General features: G+C 37.2%; 1 protein-coding gene across 2 annotated transcripts in view; it reads right to left on the bottom strand.

Moving 5' to 3' along the window:
- Positions 1-26,053, bottom strand: part of PRKG1 (protein kinase cGMP-dependent 1) — a gene marked incomplete at both ends in the record, with an annotated part of 1,321,419 nt that overhangs the window by 765,054 nt on the left and 530,312 nt on the right. The window lies entirely within an intron of this gene.

Below are 26,053 nucleotides of genomic sequence, written 5' to 3'. Positions count from 1 at the left end.
CCTGTACCTATATGTTGGAATATTGGACTTATGCCCTCCTCTAGTAGCTTCACAGTCTCTGGTCTAACTTCCAGGTCTTTGATCTAGCTCCAGTTGGCTCCTGTGTAGGGTGAGAAGGACTTAGTTCCATTTTTATACAAGTGGATAACCAGTTTTCCCAACCCCATTTGTTGAAAAGGCTGCCTTTTCTCCAGCATATGTGTCTGGCACTTTTGTCAAAAATCAATTGGCTATAAGTGTGTGGATTTGTTTTGTATCTTCTATTCTATTCCATGTGTTTGTGTTTTGCACCAATACCATGCTGTTTTTATTACTATAGCTCTGCAATATAATTTAAAGCCAGAAATTGTGATGCCTCCTGCATGGTTCTTATTGCTAAAAATTGCTTTGGCTATTCTAGGTCTTTTGTTTCTTTGTACAAAATTTACAACTGATTTTTCTAGGTCTGTGAAGAATGACAGTGTTATTTTGATAGGAATTGCACTGAGTCTGTAGATTACCTTTGGCAGAATGGTATGTTGATATTTATTCTACCTATCTAAGTGCAAGGAAGATCTTCCCATCTTCTAAGATCTTCAATTTCTTTCTTTAGTGTTTTATACTTTTCATTGTAGAGGTCTTTTACAGCTCTTATGATTAGGTTCATTCCAGGGTATTTTTTTGGTTTTTGAGAATATTGCAAATGGAATTGTTTTCTGGACTTCTTTTTCAGTGGATTTATGGTTGGCATATAGAAAAGCTATTGATTTTTAGGTTGATTTTGTATCCCACTGCTTTGCTAAATTTTTTAAAAACAGCTCTAAGTAGCCTTTTGGTTGAGTTATTTGGGTCCTCTTAATATAAGATCATGTCATCTGCAAATAGAGATAATTTTAATTCTTCTTTTCCTATTTGAATTCCTTTGATGTCCTTCTTTTGTCTTATTGCTCTGGCAAGAATCTCAAAAACTTTTTTGAAAATGAGTGATGATAGTGGGCACTTCTGCTCATCAAAGGAAATCATCAAGAGTCTAAAGAGAAAGCCTGCTGAATGGGAGATCTTTGCCAGTTATCCCTCTGATAGAGGGCTAATATCTAGAATATACAAAGAACCTAAAAGACTTTACACTAAAAAAAACAAATAACCCAATCAAGAAATGGACAATTGAATTGAATAGACACTTCACAAAAGAAGAGATTCAAATGGCCAATAAATGTTCAACATCATTAGCAATCAGGGAGATGCAAATCAAAACTACACTGAGATTTCATCTAACTCCAATCAGAATGGCAAGCATCAAGAAGCCAAAAAATAATAAATGTTGGCTACAATGTGGAGAAACTGGAACCCTTCTAAACTGTTAGTTGGAATGTAAGTTAGTTCAGCCACTATGGGGATCAGTGTGGAGATTCCTCAGAAAACTGGGAATGGATCCGCCATATGATCCAGCTAAACCATTCCTGGGTATCTTTCCAAAGAAGTTGAAATAAGAGAATTACAGTAATATATGCATTATGTTAATAGCAGCACAGTTTACAGCCAAATTATGGAACCAACCTAGATGTTGGTTTACAAATGAATGGATTTTGATGAATGCATTACAAAATTATGAGACATCTACACAATGGAATTATACTCAGCAATAAAGAACAAAATTGTGTCATTTGCAAGAAAATAAAAGGATCTGAGAAAACTGTTAATTGATATTAGCCGATCACCAAAAGTGAAGGGTCATATGTGTTCTCTAATATACAGAAGTGAGGGAGTAAGGGGGATACCTGAGAGACTCCAGATAATGGAGGAGAAACCTCAATAGAGCCAAGGAGGTGGTCTGGGTGAAGGGGAGGAGGAAGACAGATTCATTGAAGGAATTACTACCACCAGCTGTGTGCACATATGTGAAAATACCAATGTCTCAGGGAGATGGGGAGGCAGCAGGGTCGCTGTGTGCATGTATGTCACTGTGAAAATGATGTACATGATAATGTGAGACTAAATGCACCAATAAAAGTATATAAAAATTAAAAATTATTCTGAAAATAAAAAGAACCACAGGAACACTGAACAGTAGCCAGTTAAAGGTAGGAGGCAGGGAAGTTCTGAGCACTAAGAAGCCTAAATCAATAGACAATCTCTTTAAAGAAAGGGAAAATCCAGTTGTTTCTGATCCTTTGTCTCACTGTTTAAGACTGGAAATGAGGAGAAGGAGAATGTGAGTCGTCTAGCTTGGGTCACGTGTTCACCTTTAGATGAAGGACAGCAACATCACAATTGACAGCTCCATCAGGACCACGTGGGTGAGAGATCGTCAAAGAAGTGCCACATCAAAATGGGAGAAGGGAGTCCTTGCTAGGCAGGAGAGCAAAATAAGTGTTGAGATTTCCCCCAAGGGGATCAGGTGGGATTGCTAGAAAAATAACCAGATTTCTTAAATACTGTCAGATCCAATATAAGGTTTATAAAGTATGTAAAAAGCCTTAAATAAGACTAGACTTGAGGAGAATTTGATATATAATCTAGTTTCTGAAAACTAAGTCTAATATCTTTGATACCTAAGCTGTAGATATTGAGTAGCTCAGGGTTATTGTTTTTTTTTTTTTTTTACACACTGACTCTCATTTAAAGTGATTCACAAATATAAAATATGACCAGAAGAAGACCACAGGCCAGGCATAGTGGCACATGCCTATAATCCCAGGACTTAGGAAGCTGAGACAGGAGGATCTCAAGTTTGAGGACAGCCTCAGCAACTTAGCAAGATCCTGTTTGAAAATAAAAAGGTCTGGGGGTGTAGCTCAGAGGTAGAATTCCCCTGGGCTTACTCCTCAGTACCCCCGAATCACATATGTAGAAAAGTGGTTGTAGGAGTTTTTTTAAACAGTGGCATTCAATAGTAAATTAGTTGATCTCTAGCATCCTTTATTTGAAGCACTGTATGAACTGCCAAGATCAAACAAAAATATTATTCATAAGGGAGAGCCAGAAATAGCAACCTCATTCAAATCCTATATGTTACTGGGAATGCAGATGTGTTTAATTTCTGATATCATGTCAAGAAAAATTGAACAGGAAAAAAACATAGAAAAAGTGTCTAAGTAAAACAACAGCAAAATAGGCACGAAACATTAAAACAGTAACTGCCAAATGTGATGGAAGCTGTTGATCAAGCATCAGCACAATGTTTAAGAAATGACATAATTAGTAGGAAAGGAAGCTGCTGTTCATGTGCCCCAAATAATGTGTACTACCAGAGGATTAAGGAGGAATTATTCCATTTGTACTAATGAGCTTTCTTTCCGCGTGCCCATTTCCACACGTAAAATGAACATTAAGGACTATGGACAAATGACTTTGGCTTCTATGTTTAAGTGAGATAATTAGGAGAAATTGTATGGTATGAAATTTCCTCTTAAAAAGTAATTCCACTAGATAATTTAAATTCAATTATAATAAGCAAAATATCTCTCCATTCTCTGAGTGCCTCTCATCAACCTATTTCTTATGCTTATTTTCTAACTTCTGTTTTGGTTATGACTGGAAGGCTTTGAGAGTGCCTTTCAATTAATTCTGAGCGATCCTAAGGTAATGCCAAGTTTCAGCTCTGCTCAGTTTTCTGCATTGGTGGAGCTGCCCCGCTGCCTCTGCTTGAAGGGAGGCCAAGCATTTCTGACCACAGGACTCACCCCTTCCCCGGGCACTCAGAGCTCTCGCCCCACTCTCCAGGGAACCTCAGAGAGTGTTCTTAAATTATGTCTAGTGTGCCTTACATAAAACAAGGCCGCCTGACCTGAAAAAGAATACAAACTGCTGTTTCAGTAGGCAAAGTTAACTTTCTGATTATTCACCATAATGCTAAGTGAGACCAGCCAGTCTCAGAAAGTCAAGGGTGGACCCCAGAACAAAAACTGAAGTCAAATAAAGAAATAAACCAGCAAAATAGTGGAAGGGGTTGGGGAGGGAGGTGGAGAGGGAAACACTGAGGACTGAAGAAGGGAACGGTTCAAAGAAGTTACGCCCATACAAGATTTCACTACCAGTCTCACTAACACGCATGATGTATGGGGAGGGAGGAAGGGGAAGGAAGGTGGGCCTAGGAAGTGAGGCCGTGAAACACACCAAGTGCTGTGTGTGTGTCTGCTTGTATCACTTTGAATCTCACTATGATGTATAAATACATTGCAACAATAAAAGTACTAAAAAAAAGTCAGCTGGAAGACAGGAGGGTGGTTAGACAACTCAGGTCTGGCCCCTTTCCTTCCATACATGTGCTTTTTGTTTGTTTTAATAGAGTCAAGGTAAAATGGTGAAAGTAGACCAGGAAGAAAGCATGGAAAGAGCTTTAGAGATAAAGGTCCGATCACGCTCTGGGCATTCCTATGTAGTATGCTCAGCCAGTTAGAGATTTAATGATTCGGGGGGGGGGCTTCCAGGGACGATAAAACCTATTAACTTTCATGTCACCTATAGGTATGAGATACGTTGTTTAGCTAGGGCCTACACAACATCATTTTCCTACTGACAAAAAGTGTACCTATTTACTGTGCCCCATGCAATATTGTGAAGCCTATGTACACCGTAGAATGACTAAATTTAGCTAATTAACATAAGAATTACCTCAAACAGTGATTTTTGTTGCATTCACCAAAAATGTATTAAGTTTTTAAAAGTACTTAGTTCAATGGCAAAAAATTTCAGCCCTTATAAAACTTAGATAGTGCCTGCTAGTAAAAGTTGAACAGGAATAATTATATTTATCTTGATAAACATAAGCATAGCTATATTATTCCATTTGAAATTAAATGTATTTTATAAATAATTTTTCCATATTGTTTTCCTGAGATTATTTCTTCTTTTTTTTTTTTTTTTTTTTTTTTTGCGAGTCTGGGGATGGAACCCAGAGGCATTTGACCTCCGAGCTACACCCCCTGCCCTATTTTTTGTTCTTTATTTAGAAACAGGGTCTCACTGAGTTGCAGAGGGCCTCACTAAGTAGCTGAGGCTGTCCGCGAACCGCGATCCTCCGGTCTCAGACTCCCAAATGCTGGGATTACAAGCGTTTGCCACCACGCCCAGCTTTCCTGAGATTATTTCTAAAAGTCAAAACTAAATATTTCTGCATTTTCTCAAGTTCTATAAACTAGGACATGATTGAAATTGCTAGAGAACTGTACTTTGAGATCATTAGATCTGGAACTTCATCTTAATTGGCTACATATTCTTTTTTATTGTACTAGAAATTAAACACAGAGGCCATTCTCCCTTTGAGCTATACTCCCAGCCCCTTCTATTTTTATTTTATTGCATTTTGAAACAGGGTCTCATTAATTTTCTGAGGCTGGCCTTGAACTTGCAACCCTCCTGTTCTAGCCTCCCAAGTACTGGGAGTACAGGCATGCATCACTGTGCCTGGCTTGGCTATTTTTTATTCTTAGAAAAGTTCTTGGCATCTAATGGGTCCTCGAAATGCTTACTAAGCTAATTGGAACTGTCTCAAAGATAAGAAACTCACTCTTTGAGATTCAGAAAAAGGTTTAGCCTTGCTGATCAGAGCCAAACTCAAGACCTAAGAACTGGTAGCTATCTGCTAAACAGCATGAGACTTATCAAGAACCTTACACCAAATGCATCAAGATGTAACCACATCCAGAATTTGCGGAACACCCCCCCCCATACTAGTCTTCCAAATGCTACTGAAAAGCTCACAGGAAGCCACAAATAGTCTGACTTGATTCCTTTGCTCTTCTTTTTAAAAAAAATTTTTTAAATTTTTTTATTGGTGCATTATATTCATACAACTTATTGGGGTAAAAAACTTGTGTGTACAAACATATACTCATCTCTGATTTAACCCCTACCCAAATCCCACCCCATTCCCTCCCCGTCCCTCCCTCCCTTGCTTGGCTTAGTGATTGACTTCGATATGTTTAAGTGCATTGTGAGCTTTAGAGATTTTCCTCTTCCCCCCTCCTTTCTCCTCCTTTAGGTTGTCTTGTTTGCTCCGCTTTTCTCCCTAACTCTCACATATTAGGAAAAGCATCTGATTTCTTATTTTTTGTGCCTGACTAATCTCACTTAGCATAATGTCCTCCAGTTCCATCCATTTCCCTGAAAATGACGTAATTGAGTTTTTTTTGATGGCTGAGTAAAATTCCATTGTGTACATATCCCACAGTTTTGTAATCCATTTTGATGGTGCATTGTAGTCATACATATTAATGGGGTGTAAGATGGTGGAGATACACATGCACACATCACCCAATTAGCCCTTACCCAATTCCCACCCAATTCCCCATCCCTCCCTCCTTTTCATGTTTGGCTTAGTGATTGACAATTTTTGTGTGTGGGTCTGGGATGGAACCCAGGGGCAGTCAACCTCCAAGCTACACCCTCTGCCCTATTATTTATTTCAAAACAGGGTCTCACTAAGTTGCAGAGGGCCTCACTAAGTAGCTGAGGCTGTCTGCGAACCGTGATCCTCCGAGCTCAGCCTCCAGCATGCTGGGATTACAAGTGTGCACCACCATGCCCGGCAAGTGATTGACATTTATATGTTTGTTAATGCACATCATGTACATTAGAGAATTTCCTTTGCTCTTCTAAACTGTAAGTTCCATGAGTTCTGGATTTTACCCCAAACCCTAAGTTAGTGTTTCTACAGGAATGGACAGGGTCAGAAAATGGCTACATTACCAGGCCCCTATTGAGTCTTGTCTAATTGCATATCTTGTTCCCATTTGCTCTTTCCTATAGAAAGTATTAACCCTCGCAGACATAGCTCCAGCTAGCACTCACCTTTGTAATTATCGTTTGGGAAGTCTCTCATTATTCATTATCATGCCACCATGCTACTCTCCAGTTGCCTCACGCGTCACAATTGTAATTTTACATTAGTCTAAATTTTTTTTTTTTTGGTACTGGGGGTGGAACTCAAGGGCATTTTACCTCCAGCTACACCCCTATCCCTACTTTTATTCTTTATTTCGAAACAAGGTCTTACTGGGTTGCAAATGGCCTCACTAAGCAGCTGAGGCTGTCTGCAAACCTGGATCCTCCTGTCTCAGCCTCCCCAATGCTGGAATGACAAGTGTGCACCACCACGCCCGGTTATACTAGTCTAAATTTTTTATTATTGTTTCACCCACTTACCAAGAAGCTGAAAAAGGACATTTTTGTTATCATTGTGATCTCAGCCTTTCATGCAGTGACCAAAACATAGTAGGTGCTTAATTACTACTTATTAACTGATTCAATGAATCACTCATTGGACAAGTATTAGATAGCCAAGGATTATTAAGAAAGAAAAATATAGAGGGGAGATAATTATTTTAAAGTCAACTAAATATATAAGGTAAGAATTTATTGAAAAATTTAAACTATGATGATCCAAGTAAAACTTCTTATTTTACCCAAAGATGAAGCTGAAGTTCAGAAAGGTGAATTGACTTAATGTAGTTCATAGAATCAGAGAGTGGTAGGCATCATCCTAAAAACCAGACTTCTTATTCAAATGTTCTTTCTATAAAAACACACATTCTTAAATACAAATAAATGATACACTCTGGTAAAAAATACAATAGATCCATTTAACTTTTTGTCAGCCTCAGTTTGCCAAAAATAAACAGAAATTGGCTGAGAATAAAGGGCATGTTGAATTTTAATTCATTTCAAAAGAGCTTGGAAAGTGTGTACAATCATTACATCTGCATATTTGTTATGATGAAATATATCAGAATGTGTCTTCAAAGTAAATTGAAAAAGAAAAATAAGTAAACAATTTTACTAACCCACGCTATGCAGAACTCAAAAACATTACTTATAATAACTGCTATTAATACTGGTCATGATAGTTGTAGCAAAAAGAAGCATGAGGAGACAGGCCATCTGCATGAAGATGGCTTCGGTAATGGGCTGATAAACGGTGACTCAGTGAGCACCTTGGGGGAAGTCATACCTTTGAAGCCAAGGGCACCAAATGCTTTCTACCCTCAATGTTTGCCAAGAGACAGCTGGCTCTGTGCACATTTCCATTAAGAACATAGGGCCCAAGGGTGATGCTAAATTTTCCTTTTACATGACTGAATGCCTTCTGTTTTGCGTAAAGTTGAGTGTACCTTCTGTAGACTAAATCATGCAAGCATGTTTACCAGAGCCTTAATAAAAACCATTTATTTTGTCTGCAACCAAACTATATGACAAACAAAATTTTGCATGATGTATAGAAAATAAAAATGAAATTCTACCCTGCTATTGAATAGACACTTCCATTTTGCCAGTCATGAGATGAAATTCTAAGGAGGTAGGTCACAGTCACATAGAATGGCATTACCAAGTCCATGACTGTTTCGGAACTTCATTTTCTTCAACTTTGAATTCTGTACCAGTGCACCTCTTGTATTCAACAAATAAGCAATCAAAAATAATGTGCATTTACTGGACACTCTAATAGATCATATTTAAGTATGCTGAAAAAATTAATGAATCTACAATGCTCTCTATCTACTTTGAAAATGTATCAAGTCCTAATTTATACAAAATGACTTCAAATTTGTGTGCTTTACTAATTTATTTATAAGATTTGATAAAATTGACCATATGGAATTGGCATTGGGTAGACAAAATAACATACCTATGCCATTTTTAAGACACATATACTTCTTTTCTCCTTCTAATTTCTCTTCTCTATATATTTCATGTTAGCTGAAGTATGCTGTCTTAACTCAGCAAATATACATCTACTGCCTTATTGAGGATCCCTTTATTACGTTGCTTAGAATTATCTTAACTGTGCTGTTACTGATTTAGTGGGAGAATAATACAGAGACAAATTTTAATGACTCAAATCAATGGATGCATTTTTCTGGAACATGTTATCAAAATAGTTGCTGATACAGAAGAAAAAGGAAAGGAACTCTTATTTTAACAAATAGATAAACATTGCCAGTGTCTGTTGACTATTGGCAAAATGGTCAATCAACAGAGAAGAGAGAAAAGTACTATCCATGGTATTTGGTATAGAGAGTGGTGGTAGAAATAGTAGGGGAGTTTTATGAAAACTGGATGTAGAAATAAGACTGTTTGTTTCTTGTTGCTGGGCTAAGAATGAAGATGCAGAGAACTGTAATTAACAGTTCAAAGCAAATGGAGACAGCAACATTGCTAGGCAGGCAAAAAATGGTAATTGCAAACTGTAACTTACTCCACTAGTTAATTGGACTAAGAACCGACATTTGAATCATCTTGCATGAGTCAGCTCTAGTCTAATGGGCTTGCTTTTTAAAATCTGAAGACAGAATATTTTCAGTAGACTTCCAAACGATGTGTGTCCCCAATATTTTCCGATTAATTATGTTTGTGACTTTGAAAGATGATAAGTGTTAGATTTATGTGTTTATATCTGTCATCCTTTTGTAATTAGCTATTCACATGGACGAATAAGCAGGTTAAGATGTGTTATTACTCTTAAAAAAGCAGGCAAAGTGACACATTTGGTTAGCCCTAAATCACTCTACAAAATTTATTGCTCTTTTTTTTAATGCTAGACTATTTCATGAGGGTAGGTTAAGATTTTGATGTAACAAAATGGTTTTAATTCATTCATTTTAGTAAACTAAAATTAAGTGTCCAAGTCTGTGGGGTCTATAGCACGTGAACTTTCATAATGGCTTTGAACTTGAATGCTGGTCATAGGAGAATTTTTTTTCTAGTTTCATTTCAGATTGAATTGTATCTTGAGGAAAGATGTTTTTCTGCACATTGCAGCAACTTCCAAGGAAAGGTGCCATTGCCAGGCTTAGAAAAGCAATGAAGAGATGGATCTCAAATCATATTTAAAATTAGGAAAAGAATTAACATAGAAATGATTTGGTAAACACGTTTATCAGTTTATCAAATGTAAGTTTTTTTGGTCTCACCAGCTATTAGGGCTCACTCTTCACTTATGTAGTCATATAATAAAGTTCAATAAATAATTTTTTAATGTTAATTCAGAACTGTTCAATGAAGTAACATGAGTTAAGAATATATTATATATGTTACTGTATATATGTATATATTGGTGTTTAGGTTCTTTATATATGTGTTGAATATAATATATATATACACACACACACACACACACACACACACACCATACCATTTTTCCATTCATTCAGTTTTTATTAGATGCAACACACATACAAAAAAAAATACTAAAACGTGTTTTAGCAAATGATGACCACCAATAATACACAGAGGAAGTAGCAATTTGGCATGCTAATTATCAAACTGTTTACTCCTTTACTAAACTTTTATTGCATCTCCTATAACTGTCAGTGGCACCACTGGCACTCCAAGTAAAGACTGGACTCAATTAGTCTCTCAAAGTAGAATATACTGAGTAATATTGTGACATGTCTACTCAGTAAACAATTAAAATCCACAGTTAATTATTTTAAATTATTGTTTGGTAATACAAATAGGAAAAATATTCTATGCAATACAATTATCTTGTCTCCCATGATTATGATAATAGTAATTTTCCATAGAAATATAAGAAATCTATTAGTAATACCTAAGTTAAAGATCACTTTCAATGTAAATATCACGTGGCATTCGAAATTTGGTCAAAATACATGTTTGACAAAGTAAAATATTTTGGTGAGTTGTTTTTTTGCATTTTGGAAATGAGAAGATAAAAATATTTGCTAGTCCCTTTTTGAATAAATTTTTCTGTGTGTGGTACTGGAGTGGAACTCAGGGACTTTTCTACCGCCAGGCTATACTCCCAGACCTATTTTATATTTTATTTTGAAACAGGGTCTCACTAAGTTGCTGAGGGCCTCACTCAGTAGCTGAGGCTGGCTTCGAACCTGTGTGATCCTCCTGTCGCAGCCTCACAAGCTCTGGGATTACAAGCGTGCGCCACCACACCCGGCTTGAATAAAACTTTAAAACAGCAATTAAATGGTTTCTCCAAATACTCATGGGAAGTGCTAACAGGAGTAGGCTCAGGATAAAGGTCTATCATGATCAAGCTGTGTTTTAATGAGTCAATATGATACAGTCTGATTGAAGTCTGCTATCACTAAGCAATGGACCTGAGTGACCTTTTATTTTAACATAGATGCTTCAAGAAATAGACTCTTAATTACCACTTCAAAGAAATTTATATACAATCAATTTTAATATACTTCCTGTCACCTTTTATGTACTCAATGTGCAGCCTAACACTTGTCACCTATAATAACTAAAGCCCACTCATTCAAATTTTCATTTGAAATGCATTCAAATTTTATGCCACCATAAAATTACCCTGAAATACATAAAGTTCCTATTTAATGTCTTAAAAGTTCAAATGCCTCCTAAAAAAAACATTCAATTATTTTAGCAGAGTTTAAAATATTAAGGTTTATGGCTCTTTAATCCACTCATTTTGATTTTCTTTAATCTCTCTGCATTTCTTGCTCTTTTATTTAGCCCATCAAAACCAAGTGGGGAGTATATAAACATGGAATTCAATGAGTATCACCAAAAACTCTATTTATGTACCATAATGGGAATTTTAGAATTGGCCTCTTTGTGATTAACGTGCAGAGCTTAGAATGTAGGATCAGCTAATGTGGACTCCACCAAAAACTCTATTTATGCAATATAATGGGAATTTTAGAATTGGCCTCTTTGTGATTAACGTGCAGAGCTTAGAATGTAGGATCAGCTAATGTGGACTCCTCAGCATCTTGTCTTTCACTGGTGATATTATAGATGGATTTTAAGTTATCATTTGTGCCATGTGTTGAAATAGAGGCAGACTATTTAGTAGTGTTAATCAGATTAGTATTTCTTCCAAAGGCTTTTTCTTTATTACAAAAGAAAAAATAAAACTAATACAATTATTGTAAGACCTAACATCTGCCTCTCCAAAACAAGAGAGACATCTAGAAGCAGAATTCCGTTCCACATGGTTGATTGGCTTCATCTATCCATACTCAAATCTCTTTAGAGCAAGCTTTCTCATGAATAAGGAAATTCAAAGTGAAAAATTTTCCTGCTTCAATTTAAGGCCATACCCATCATGGTTGAGCAAAATGAGACCCAAAGATAAATTGACTTGACCTAATTAGAGAGCAGCAGATAAACTTATTGAACTGAAATTGTCAGAGCTAAGACTTGTATTAGACTTAGAATTAAGAAACTGGTTCTTTGCTCAAGAAAACCATTACTTTTTATATTCATGGTGAAGGATCAAGTATTTAGAAGAGAAAAAGAAAAAATATATAGGATGATTCCTGTAAGAGTCAGTGTATATCAAGACCAGATTATAAAACCTAATCACAAGGAAACACTCAGGAACTGACTAGGATTTTATGGGAATATAATTTGGGATGCTTTCACATTTTGCAGTTAATATGAATGTCTCTCACCTCCCAGTTGAATTACTCATTCGCAAACATGAAATATATTGCTAATTTTTAAAGAAAATAATGACACTATTAACTATATTACCTGCTCTTCAATAACTAGAGACCACTGAAAAAGTCCCAAGAATATCCAAATAGTGGTTATAGTCTTGCTATTTAGAACAACCTTGAACAGGTCAGTCACTGACTTTCTCTAGATCTCAGTTTCCTCCCTATTCAGTGGGCTTGATGATCTTTGTGGCTTCATTGGATAGTTTTTGTAAGTCTACTTTTTAATCCTTGAAAATATTATAGTTTTACCAGCTTCCATTTACTCAAATCCAACTTGCAAACTTTCCAAGTGAAGTATCTTCCATTCTGAATAGCAAAGGAAAATATAAATTCTCTCTTTGAAGTCTTGTAATATATCTCACAGTGCTTAGGTTTTTTGAAGTTCATCATTTTATGATAAAAATTCATATACTTTCTTAACCTGTATTAGATGCTATGTTGATATCAGTGTGTGATATAAAACCAACCTCACTCTAAAGTATAAGCAAGAAGATGCACTAGATTTATACTTGACTTACCTTACACATGCCAGGCTTTCTTATACCCCAAGAGTTTGGATCCGGAAGAGCAGGCCAACATGAAAATTGAGGGCCTATGTCTACGGAATCAGTGAGGACTTCCCCAATGCCATTCCTCAGGCTTCACTTTTTTTATTTCTTTTCTCTTTACTTTTCTTTCCTTTTCTTTTCTTTTCTCTTATAGGGCTGGGAATTGAATCCACGGGCACTCTGCATCCAAGCTACACCCTCAGCCGTATTTTACTTTTTATTTGTTTTTTTTTCTTTTAAAATATTTATTGGTGCATTATATTCAAACATCATATTGGGGTAAAAAAACATGGGTGTACAAACATGTACTCATCGCTGATTTAACCCCTACCCAATTCCCACCCTATTCCCTCCCAGTCTCTCCCTCCCTTGCTTGGCTTAGTGATTGACTTCGATATGTTTAAGTACATTGTGTGTTTTAGAGATTTTCCTCTTCCCCCCTCCTTTCTCCTCCTTTAGGTTGTCTTGTTTGCTCCTCTATAGGATTTCCTCTTTCAAGAGTTCCTCCTATGGCCCATTTCTCCCTAACTCTCACATATTAGGGAAAGCATCTGATTTCTTATTTTTTGTGACTGACTAATCTCACTTAGCATAATGTCCTCCAGTTCCATCCATTTCCCTGAAAATGATGTAATTGAGGGTTTTTTTGATGGCTGAGTAAAATTCCATTGTGTACATATCCCACAGTTTTGTAATCCATTCATCTGTTGATGGACATCTTGGCTGGTTCCATAGTTTGGCTATGGTGAATTGTGCAGCTATGAACATAGATGCACATGCATTAGTTTGGTAGTTTGGTTTCCTATCTTTTGGGTAGATACCCAGAAGTGGTATTGCTGGATCAAATGGTATATTTGTTCCCATTCTTCTGAGGATTCTCCATACTGTTTTCCAAAGTGGTTGCACTAATTTGCAATCCCACCAACAATGTCTTAGAGTTCCCACTTCTCCACATCCTCGCCAGCATCTGTTGTTTGTGTTTTGAATGATTGCCATTCTAGTTGGAGTTAGGTGAAATCTCAGGGTAGTTTTGATTTGCATCTGTCTGATTGCCAGTGATGTTGAGCATTTTTTCATGCATTTATTGGCCATTTGAATTTCTTCTTTTGTGAAGTGTCTATTTAGTTCATTTGCCCACTTTGTTATTGGATGCTTTGTTTTCTTAGTGTTGAGTTTCTTGAGTTCTCTGTATATTCTAGATATTAGTCCTCTATTGGAGGTGTAGGTAGCAAAAATCTTCTCCCATTCTGTTGGCTCTCGATTGAGGTTCTTGTTAGTTTACTTTGCTGAACAGAAGCTCTTCAGTTTCATGCAATCCCATGTATTGATTTGCCTTTTAATTTGTTGTGCCTTTGGGGTCTTGTTGAGGAAATGTTTATCTGTGCCTATGTGTTGCAGTGTTGGACCTAATGCCCTCTTCAAGGAGCTTCAAGGTCTCTGGTTTAATTTCTAAGTCTTTGATCCATCGTGAGTTGACTTTTGTTACAGGGTGAAAAAGTGGGATTAATTTCCAATTTTCCTCATATGGTTAACCAGTTTTGCCAACACCATTTGTTGAAGAGGCTATCTTTTTTCCAGTGTATGTTTTTGGCCCCTTTGTCAAAAATCAATTGGCAGAAAGTGTGTGGACTTGTTTCTGGGTCTTCTATTCTGCTCCATTGGTCTATATATCTGTTCTTTTGCCAGTACCATGCTGTTTTTATTACAATGGCTTTGTAGTATAGTTTAAAGTCAGGTATTGTGATTTCTCCTGCGTGGATTTTGTTGCTGAGAACTACCTTGGCTATTCTGGGCTTTTTGTTATTCCAGATAATTTAAGGACTGATTTTTCTATGTCTGTGAGGAATGATCTTGATAATTTAATGGGCATTGCGTTAAATCTGTAGATCACTTTTGGGAGGATGGCCATTTTAATGATATTTATTCTGCCAACCATGAACATGGAAGATCTTTCCATCTTCTAAGATCTTCTTTGATTTCTTTTTTCAGTGTTTTATAATTTTCTTTGTAGAGATCTTTTACCTCCTTGGTCAAGTTTATTCCTAAGTATTTTATTTTATTTTTTCGGGGGGAGATCCTGAGTGGAAGTGTTTTCTGAATTTCTTTTTCAGTGGATTTATGGTTGGTGTACAGGAAAGCTTCTGATTTTTTAAGATTGATTTTGTATCCAGATACTTTGCTGAATTTGTTGATCAGTTCTATAAGCCTTTTGGTTGAGTTCGTTGGGTTTTCTAAATATAGTATCATGTCATCTGCAAATAGTGAAAGCTTGAGTTCTTTTTTTTCCTATTTGTACTCCTTTGATTTCCTTTTCTTGCCTTATTGCTCTGGCTAGAGTCTTTAGTACTTTATTGAAAAGAAGTGGTGATAGTGGACATCCTTGTCTCATTCCAGTTTTTAGGGGGAATTCTTGAAGTTTTTCCCCATTTAATATGATATTGGCAGTGGGCTTATTGTAGATTGCCTTAATAATGTTGAGATATGTTCCTTCTATTCCAATTCTCTGCAGTGTTTTTATCATAAATGGATGTTGAATTTTATCAAATGCTTTTTCAGCGTCTATTGAGAGGATCATGTGATTTTTGTCTTTGATTCTGTTTATATGATGAATTACATGGATTGATTTTCATATGTTGAACCAGCCTTGCATCCCTGGATGAACCCTACCTGGTCATGGTGTATGATTTTCTTGATGTGGTTTTGAATACATACTGCTAGTATTTTGTTTAATAGTTTTGCATCCAAGTTCATCAGAGATATAGGCCTGTAGTTTTCCTTCCTTGTACTTTTTATTTGAACATTGAGTTTCAGTAAGTTGTAGAGGGCCACCATAAGTTTCTGAGGTTGGCCAGGAACCACAATCCTCCTTTCTCAGCCTCCCACTTACGGGGATTACAGGTGGGCGCTAAGCACCTGGCTCATCAGACCACACTTTTGAGGATCGCTTTCATATCTTCCATCTAAGCTGACAATGGCTCAGGGTGTGAACTAGAAAGGGCAAAGACATGGGGTTTGGGGGTCTGTTTTTGCGCTTAAATTTTAGTTCTACCACTTGTGATTGGTACAGTCTTGGGCAAATCACTAATATCTCTGCCATAGTTTCCTCTTCTTTAAAAAGAGAATAATAATATTCTCACTTCTTAGATTATTATATTACCATCTATGAGTTAATATGGAGGAAATTTCTTGTGACTGTGACTGGAACATAGTAAATATCATGTAAATATAAACTATTACTTTCATTATTATTGTTTTGATAAATGCAAAGTTATTATCCTGGAAAATTAGATAAATAGGCTCTTTGTACAGTCCTGCCTACTCCATCCTCTCCCCAAACACTGTCCATCCCAATAATGATGTAGAAATTGCCAAAATTTTTCAAGGTCAAGCAAAACAAATAATTTGAAATACACAACTAAAGTAGTACATTTACTAACTTAAGTTATAGAGGATAGTTGGACAGAAAAAGGACAGACTTCAGAAGACATATTAAGAAATATAAACACAAAAGAAAACCATACTTGAGAAAAACCATGCCAGACACAAAGACAAAAAAACCATGATTTCACTCCTGTGAAATCTAAGAAAGCTAGATTCATAGATCCAGAGAGCAGAACAGTGGTTTCCAGAGGCCAGGGCCCACAGGACAGTGCTTAGGGAGACATTGCTGCACTGAAACAAAGTCACAGAGAGGAGTAAGGGCTGGTGTTTTACTGCACAGAGGGTGATATCCCTATAATCCAAAATAGAAGATTTTTAATGTTAACATCACAAAGAAATGGTGAATGTTTAAGATGATAGAGAATTTAAGTATCTTTAGCTGATCAAAACACAGTGTATAAATATACCAAACCATTACACTGTAGCCCGGGAAGATGTACAATTATTATTTGTCAATACAACTTTTTATTTTTATTTTTTGCAGGTCTAGGTATGGAACCCAGGGGCATTCGACCTCAAAGCTACACCCCCTGCCCTATTTTTTATTCTTTATTTTTGAAACAGGGTCTCACTAAGTTGTGGAAGGCCTCACTAATAGTTGAGGCTGTCTGCGAACAGTGATCCTCCAGTCTCAGCCTCCTGAACGCTGGGATTAGAAGCGTGTGCCACTCTAAAAGGCATCAATACAACTTTTTAAAGTTATTTTTCATGGATGTAAAACCTATAAACACTTCACTGTGATTTCAGTGTATTATTTCTGACTAGAGGAATAATTTTTGTTAAAGAAAACTTTAAAATAGAGAAATATAATGAAGTACTTTAATCACCAATAATTCCATCTGTTAACACTTTTGTGTGTTTTTTTAAATTGCTCCATAATTTTTTCCATTTTTGCTTGTATATGTTTTAGTATCTAGCTTTTCTTTCATGTCAAAATTTTATAGGGAAATTAAATATGTATACCACTATATTTAATACATTTAAAGTAAATTATATTTTAATATGTTTAGATAAATATGCTTATTACTCTTAAAACATTTCCTTTTTTGTGGTACTGGGGATGGAACCCAGTACCTTCTACCTCTGAGCTACACCTCTAGACCTATTTTATATTTTATTTGGAAACAGGGTCTCACTAAGCTGCTGAGGCTGGCTTCGAACTTAAGATCCTTCTGTCTCAGCCTCCAAAGTACTGGGATTACAAGTGTGTGCCACAACACCAAGCCAATTAAAACATTTCAATAGCTATATTCTTTAAATATTATCCCACTGTCATATATTATATGCATTTCATATTTTTCTTCTATTTAAATATTTCTGGAAAACATTACATACAAATGTCTGTTACAGCTCAAATGATTTCCACAGGCTAGTTTCCTACAAACCCTAGAAGTGAAGCGTCTGAATTAGATTATGTGGATAGATATACACTTTGTGTAGATACACATTGCCCAGTCACTTCTCCATCAAGACTATAGGAGCATTCACATCCCTCCGCACCTGTGCCAACACTGTCCTGAAAGCTCATCTTCCAAGTGGTCTATGGAAAATGGGCAGTGGACCTGAAGGAGGCCAGAGGGGGAAGGAAGACTGGAGGAGAGAGATACCTCAATGGTCATGATGTACAGACACAAAGCTAATCAATGTGTTGAGCACAGGAAAGTGAGGAGAGTGTAAGGATGGGGTGGGAACTGGGAGAAGGCTCAAAAAGTCCTGTGTGCACGTGTGCCTCCATCATCCTGAACTTCAAGACATATGACTACAAGGTACCAATAAAAAAGGGGCGGTGGTATTTCTCTTTGCCTGTGCCTGACATGTAGAGGACTCAATAAATGCTGGGGACATGAGTAGTGTGGTTCTTGCACCTTATTTTCACCATCATCTGAATTTGTATGTATTTAAGCTATGCTACACTTGGACTGCTTCATATAGTATGTGATAAAGATGAGTAGGAAATGCAGTAAATCCAACACCTTTGTGTAAGGACCACAAATCTGAAACCACTGAAAGAGCTGCTAAACAATTCCCTAATTGTTTTCCTTTTAGAGAATTAACAAAAATATTATTTACACCAAGAGAGCAATCATGCTTACTATAAAAGTAATTTTGCTCAAATGAATTAGAGCTTCTAATGGAAATTCTGGCTAGAGGCCAGAGGAAATACTTGGACACAATCCTGTCTAGATACTGGAGACAGAAACCTAACCAATTGCTTCATCTTCTCCAGAAATGGCATTGATCACTTGGGCGTAAGAAACACTATGTTTTGATTATGCTTAGAAGATTCCAGTGACCATCACTAAAAGCAAAGTGAAAAGGTAGTAAAAGGAATAGCAATGATCCATGAGCCTACACTGAGCTAGACAATAATAAATAACAGTAGGACTTGACAAGTCATCTGAAAATGAGTAAGCAGCTCTTCTTAATATTTTTCAAATCTGTACTCACTGCCCCTCTTCGGTTCCTGCCCTGTTCCTCTCACCGGCTTTATGGTAACAGTCTCTTGAGCATCACCCAGTGGCATTTCCTCCCTGCCATCCCATTCTTTCAGCCCTTATCATGTGTGCACTAATATATTCTCCACGCTGCTTGCTTATAGCTCTTTAGATTAAAAAAATAAAATCCAGAGCTGGGCATGGTGGCGCACGCTTGTAATCCCCGTGCTTGGGAGGCGGAGACAGGAGCCTCACTGGCTTAAGAGACCCTGTTTCCAAATAAAAATATAAAATAGGTCTGGGAGTATAGCCCAGAGGTAGAAGGGCTTCCAGGAACCCCAGTACCCCCCCCCACACACAAAATAAATAAAATAAAATCCAGTAATGTCATTTCCCTGTTTAAGATCCATTGACTTTAGGAGAAAAAGAACTTAAGTCTGTAGATCTCCCATTATCTATCACAGTGTTTTTTTCTATTTTAATTTACTTTCATTTGTGCATAGTAATTGCACATCATAAGAGTGACAAGAACATAAATGCACACAGAGCTTGGTGTGTTTCCCTCTGGAGCCCACTCCACTCCCTCCCCTTCCCCATACATGGCTTTGAGGTTGGTAATGATGATTTCGTACATGTGCACAGCGTTACTTGAACTGTTGCCTGCATCAGGTCTCCTCCCTACCCTCTTGCCTCCTCCATCACTCCACTGGATTCTCTCCTGCCTCAGCTAAAGTCTCTTTTCTAACCCAATTTCCCTCTAGCTTCCACATATGAGAGAAAACATACAACCATTCACTTTCTGAGACTGACTAATCTCACTTAGCATAATATTGTCTAGTTCCATCTATTCCAACAGCCTAAATTATGGAACTAGTCTAGGTGTCCATCCGCAGAATAATGGATTACAAAACTGTGTTCTGTACACACAATGGGATTTGACTCAGCTAGCACAGTGGTTTGGAAGTTTGGTGCATCCAAGAATCATCTGAAGGGCTACTTTAATCAGCAGAGAGAAGTCTAGGACATGCATTTCTAGTAAATTTTCTATTCATTATGCCACACTGCTCAATATGATGTTCTCAAATCCCTGAGTCTGGCCAGGTTGATTCTTCTATCTGGCATGTCTGTCTCCTCTGCCCACAGGCAAACCACTCTGCCCCTTGTGCTGTGTGCTCCTGTGATAGTACCAATATTCTTCTCTCTCATTGTGCCCTGATCACATCGTGTGTTATTTACACTCCATGGTGAGGTTCTGGAAGGCTATTTCTGATCTTTTTATACTCAGGGCCTAGTAGAATGCCTATTCCCTGGCAGGAAGGCATTTGAATGCTTCAGGCATAAGGACTCTAATACCTGGACAACTGGTCCACTACAGTGATATTTTTGTATCCCTCTACCCTTAGTGAGTAGTTGAAGATTCTCAAAGAAAAGGGCCCATGTTCTAGAAATACAAAAATGGAATAGATTTTACCTCACTTGTTAAATTACAGAGAAAACACAAAGTGGAGAGAGTTAAGGAAGAGTGCAGCCTCAGCCTTTGGATAACCAGAGAGAGTGAAGACAGCAAGCCAGTCTCAGTTTCAGAGAGGTCTGCAGGATGCTCCTAGGCAAATATTTTGATTCTCTAGTTTATCTAGATAATATGTGTGTGCTTTAATTTTTAATGCCACATAACTTTCATCTAATCGCACTCTGCTTGGTATAGCATAGAAGATGCAAAGATTCGGATCCTTGTTAAACATATGAAAGCATGATTATATTTCAACCCAAAGTGAAGGTCTGCAAAATAGCATCTAGCTGTAAATACAGATGTCAAAGTCTACTACAGAGCTGGTTTATAGCACTGTCATCAGCCAAATAAAATACTTCCATTCCAATTATACTCAGAAAGAAAATCTAATTCCCAAAATGTAATGAGTTTTTTATACTTCCAATGCTAAGAACTTTTTATTAAAATGTCTTTCTACTGTTGTATTGATTTGGCTTGTACTCAAAAGCTCTTAAAGGGCAATAGTTAAGAATTAAGCATTTTAGTCCAGTTAGACTTCTATTAAGACCAAACTACATCTAGAGAATTGTTGTGCTAAAATATTAAATGCAAAGCTCAACCTCCCTATGTTAAATAAATATTGTAACTATTAGGATCAATTTTTAGAAAATCATTCTTACTGTTGTCAGTATTTTCTGCATTTAGGCTAGACATGGCTTATATATCACCGAGTTAACCTAAATGATTTAGCATTTATCATACATGTTAAAGAGAACTCAGATGAACATTTTCACATCGACTCTATTGACTGCATTATAGTCTTATTTTAATCCTAGAACTATATACTATCAATACTGTTAAAAAAACAGGCAGCAAATCAGTAGCAGTTGAATGAAAAGTTGTTTGCCAAGTTTACAATCGTATTTTTGTGGCAGACACACTCAGCTGTTTCTGATTCATTAGCTCTGTATTGTCCTCAAATATTAGGAGCTAAAATGAATCTAAAAATAATTAAAATAGTCTTTGATGAAATATGCATCACTACCATAAGGTGATTTCAGATTTGTTTCTAATTTTTACTTGTTTCATTTAGTAGTAGTATACTCACAGAAAAGATATACCAGTAAATTACAAGTTCTATTGCCCAGCTAGAATTGGGCTTTGCTTATCCCCATTGTTGAGACAAACCCTTTAGGATTCTCTAGTCACTTTAGCCACTTTCAGTAATTGGTTCTTTCTTCACTTTTTCTGTGTTCTAATAAGCTGCTAGATCCAAGCCTTCCTCAAGGGGAAGAGATTCTACGATACTGTGAACATCAGGAGGCAGGGATGATCCAAGCCACATACACATGGACTACCATAACTCCCCATTGAGTTTTCATAATTTTTTTCTCTGACTCCTATAAGATCCTATTTACTTTAGCCGGGCGTGGTGGCGCACACTTGTAATCCCCACGCTTGGGAGGCGGAGACAGGAGGATCGCTCAGGTTCAAAGCCAGCCGCGCTGGTGTAAGAGACCCTGTTTCAAAAATATAAAATAGGTCTGGGAGTGTAGCCCTGAGGTAGAAGAGCTTCCAGGAACCACAGTACCACCAAAAAAAAATATATATATGTGTATATGTATATATATATATATACTTACTTTATCATCTCTCGAGTTCACGCAGAGTACAATTCTACTTTTTAGTATGCTTACTATATTAATGAACATAATACCAGAGTAAACCTTCAAAATGACACTCCAAACTTAAAATCCCCTATAATTTTCTATCACAGAAAGATTTTGGATTAAAGTACATCTTTTAAAAGGTATTCTTACTTTAAATATAAGAGGCTATAAAAGCTTAAAACTGTAATATTTTTTAAAACGTCTTAAATAGGTGCTACTGGCTTGACAGTTTATAAGGTTCATCTTCTGCTTTTTGAGGTAGTGCTGTTGAAATCACCATTTTGTGCATGCTGGGCAAGCATTCTACTACTGAGCTATACCCTCAACTCCTAAACTGCACCGATTTTTAGTTTTAATTTTTTTTGGTTTTCCTTTCCTTCAACCTTGTAAATCAAGTTACCGATGCATATACTTTTTACATCAAGCAGAGGCTCTTGGTCTCTAACACCCTCTCAGGATCTAATGATGCCCTTTAACAAATGTGGAAGGGAGAATGAAGAGCCTGTGGTGATGTGGATGTTAACTGGAACTTAAAGACAGATTACCTCTTGATAAACACTATTCTGCATAAAATAACCACTTCACTATAAACGTGAAGAGCTACAGGTAAGGTGGAATAGAATAAATTTTAGGAATGGGTAGAAAAGAGACATAAAGGAAAGACAAGGAAACAAAATTTTCTTTGTAAGTTCCTCATATTTCTTCAGCCCTGCCACTCTCAAATTTCTGTGAAATCCATTAATGGACCTATGCACTATGAATTAACCTCCCAATAAACAGTTTAAGCAAAGAGAGAGACAATATTATGAGAAAACTACAATTTAGGGGATGTCTCAAACATTATCTATTGATCAGAAAATGGAGACCCCTAAGCCTAAGAATCCTGAGAATGGCCAGAGCACCATAACCTGTCTTGAGATCACTTTATTTAGGTCAACCTCACATACCTTACCTAACCCACTCTTCACCCAGTTTCCTTTAAAAGAAGATCCAGGAACCCCGATAACCGTAAACCATCTGCAGATCACCAGATTGATGTCACTCCTACCTACCCTCCCACAACCACCCTTCACCAGGCCAGAGCACCATAACCTGTCTTGAGATCACTTTATTTAGGTCAACCTCACATACCTTACCTAACCCACTCTTCACCCAGTTTCCTTTAAAAGAAGATCCAGGAACCCCGATAACCGTAAACCATCTGCAGATCACCAGATTGATGTCACTCCTACCTACCCTCCCACAACCACCCTTCACCAGGCTTCCTTTAAAAGAGTAGGTGGGGACCTTCGTCTCACCCTCAAGATGGCCACATTCCTACCTGGTGTGTCTTTATTGCTTTCTTAAATAACTCTTTGTGCTTCTGCTGGCACGCACTCAGATTCTTTTCTGTCATGTATGTCAAGGTCTTCACGTGCCCTGAATCGAGCTCCCCCTCCCTCTGGGAACTCTAAACAACCCCTTTGTGGAGATATCTCTTTTCCCATGGCAAATCAGGTGAGTACTGGTGAATTGGGTTAAAGGATTTAGAGGGTAAAATCCTTTTGTTAGATACACATGAAATTATTTCAATCCAATGTGCCTTAAGTTGTTACTGATGTTCAAGTGGACTAAGTAAGCTCAGTATTTTCTCAGTCATTGTTGACTTGAAAAGCTAAAGCTTAGCTAGTCCTTATTAATGCTCAAGGGGTAGCAGGTGAATTACTTTTGCCCGAAAAGGTATTTCAACTTTGAGATTTCTCAAAACACATAAATCAATCTTCACAAGCAATTCATCAAAAGGCCAAAAAAAGTGGCAAGGATACTCTATAACCAAACCTCTGACAAATCTTAGCTTATATTTTAAACCATTTTGTTAATATATTATTAACATACAAAAGGCTATATATATTTAATGTGTAAAACTTGATGGGTTTACCGGGCATGGTGGCCCACGCTTGTAATCCCAGTATTTTGGAGTCTGAGAGCAGAGGATCCCGGTTTGTGGAGAGCCTTAGCTACTGAGATAGGCCCTTCTCAACTCAGTGAAACCCTGTTTCAAAAATAAAAAGACTAGCTGGCCGTGATGGCACACGCAAAATCATCCCCGCGCTTAGAAAGCAGAGACAGGAGGATCGCGCAGGTTCGAAGCCAGCCGCCCTGGCTTAAGAGACCCTGTTTCCAAATAAAAAAATATAAAATAGGTCTGGGAGTGTAGCCCGGAGGTAGAAGGGCCTCCAAGAACCCCAGTTCCACCTAAATAAATAAATAAATAGATAAATAAATAAATAAATAAATAAAGACTAAAAAATAGGGCTGGGAGTGTAGCTTGCAGGTACAATGCCCCTAAGTTCCATCTCCAGTACCACAAGAAACAAAAACAAAACAACAAAAAAAAAACTGATGGGTTTAAGGTTATATATTGTGGAACCATCACAATTTATGACATAAACCTATCCATTACCTCCAAAATTTTATCTTGCTCTTTTATTTAAAAGATGCTACCTATATGAATCTAAAATAGTCACATTCATAGACACAGAGCAGAATGGTGGTTTCCAGGGGCTGCAGGGAGGGTGTTAGCCAGAGGGTAAAATTTTTCTATTATAAAAGATGAGTAAATCCTAAAGAGATATTATACCTCATAATGCTTATACTTAGCAATGCTCTATTGCATACTTAATGTGTGAAGAGGGTATATCTTAGTTGATCTATTCTTTTCACAAAATATAATAATAATGGGTTTTTGTTTTGTTTTGTTTTGTTTTGTTTTTTTGGTGGTACTGGGGTTCCTGGAAGCCCTTCTACCTCTGGGCTATACTCACTCCCAGACCTATTTTTTAAAATATTTTTATTTGGAAACAGGATCTCTTAAGCCAGCAAGACTGGCTTCGAACCTGCACAATCCTCCTGTCTCCGCCTTCCAAGCGTGGGGATTACACGCGTGTACAATAATGTATTTTTATTTTTATTTTTTATTTTTAATGTATTTTTAAATGATGTACTCAAGAACTGAAAACTAAGGAAGGAACTTTGGAGAAAGAGATCTCAAGAAACTGGAGGCTGACAAACGAAAGTGACTATAGCATTTGCAAACTGAGAAGATGCAGAGACTACTAGCCTGCATGAGAACCAGGCACTGCTGTGTGCAGGGAGCGGGTGGTAAGGACCTGTCTCACAGTGCCTCATTCACAGTGTGGGCAGCTGCTGCCACTGTTGAAATTACTAGATGAAAGCATATTTAAGATGGAGACTCACACTAATAGTTTCTTCTCTCTTCTTTTAGGCAGAGGCAAATATGAACATAGTTCAAATCAGTCCCTAAAGGACAGAGTCCCTGTGCCCCTTTGTTTCCCAAGAAGCTCTCTTCCAGACCACTTGATGCATAAAAAATAATAACAGTAAACAATGTACTTAACATGTTCTGATATTTAGAAAGAATACAAAAATGTAGCAGAGCCTTGTAGGTCTGTGTTTAGGAATCTTGCCTCACTTGAATAACATCTTTAATTACTTTTTATTATACTGGAGGATTTGTATGTGACTGCCATCCTTTGTAATAGAATTTTCTTACTGTTTATTTAAGAATCCATATACTGAGTGAGGCTTGTAAAACTAAGCTACAAAGCAATCTAATTACTTCCCAGACCTGGCACATATCTGCTTACTTCGAATGAGTCCTGTCTAAAGCACCTTTGGGCAGGGCTGGAGCAGGGGGGGCTTGTTATTGAAAGCAGAAGCATGTTCAAGGCAGGAGCCTTGGTGACTACTAGCTTATGAGGAATTCCAAATGTTTCTTGGCAATAATAAATAGCATCCCAAAGGAAATGTTTACATGCAACTATAGTCAACCAAGGATGCAAAGAGAAGAACCACAATTCTACATGCTTCTTATTTAAAATAAATAAATAAAGCCAGCTATGATGGCACATGCCTGTACTCCTAGTGCTTGGGAAGCTGAGACGAGAATCACAGGCTCCAGGCCAACCTCCACAACTTAGCAAGACTATATATATAGCTGGGGAAATAGCTCAGAAGTAGAATGTCCCTGAGTTCAATCCCCAGT

The sequence above is a fragment of the Muscardinus avellanarius genome, assembly GCF_963383645.1.
Source record: "Muscardinus avellanarius genome assembly, chromosome: 4".
Taxonomy (NCBI): Eukaryota; Metazoa; Chordata; class Mammalia; order Rodentia; family Gliridae; genus Muscardinus; species Muscardinus avellanarius.
Note: the sequence above shows the minus strand (reverse complement) of the source record. Positions and strands in the feature narration are given on the sequence as shown.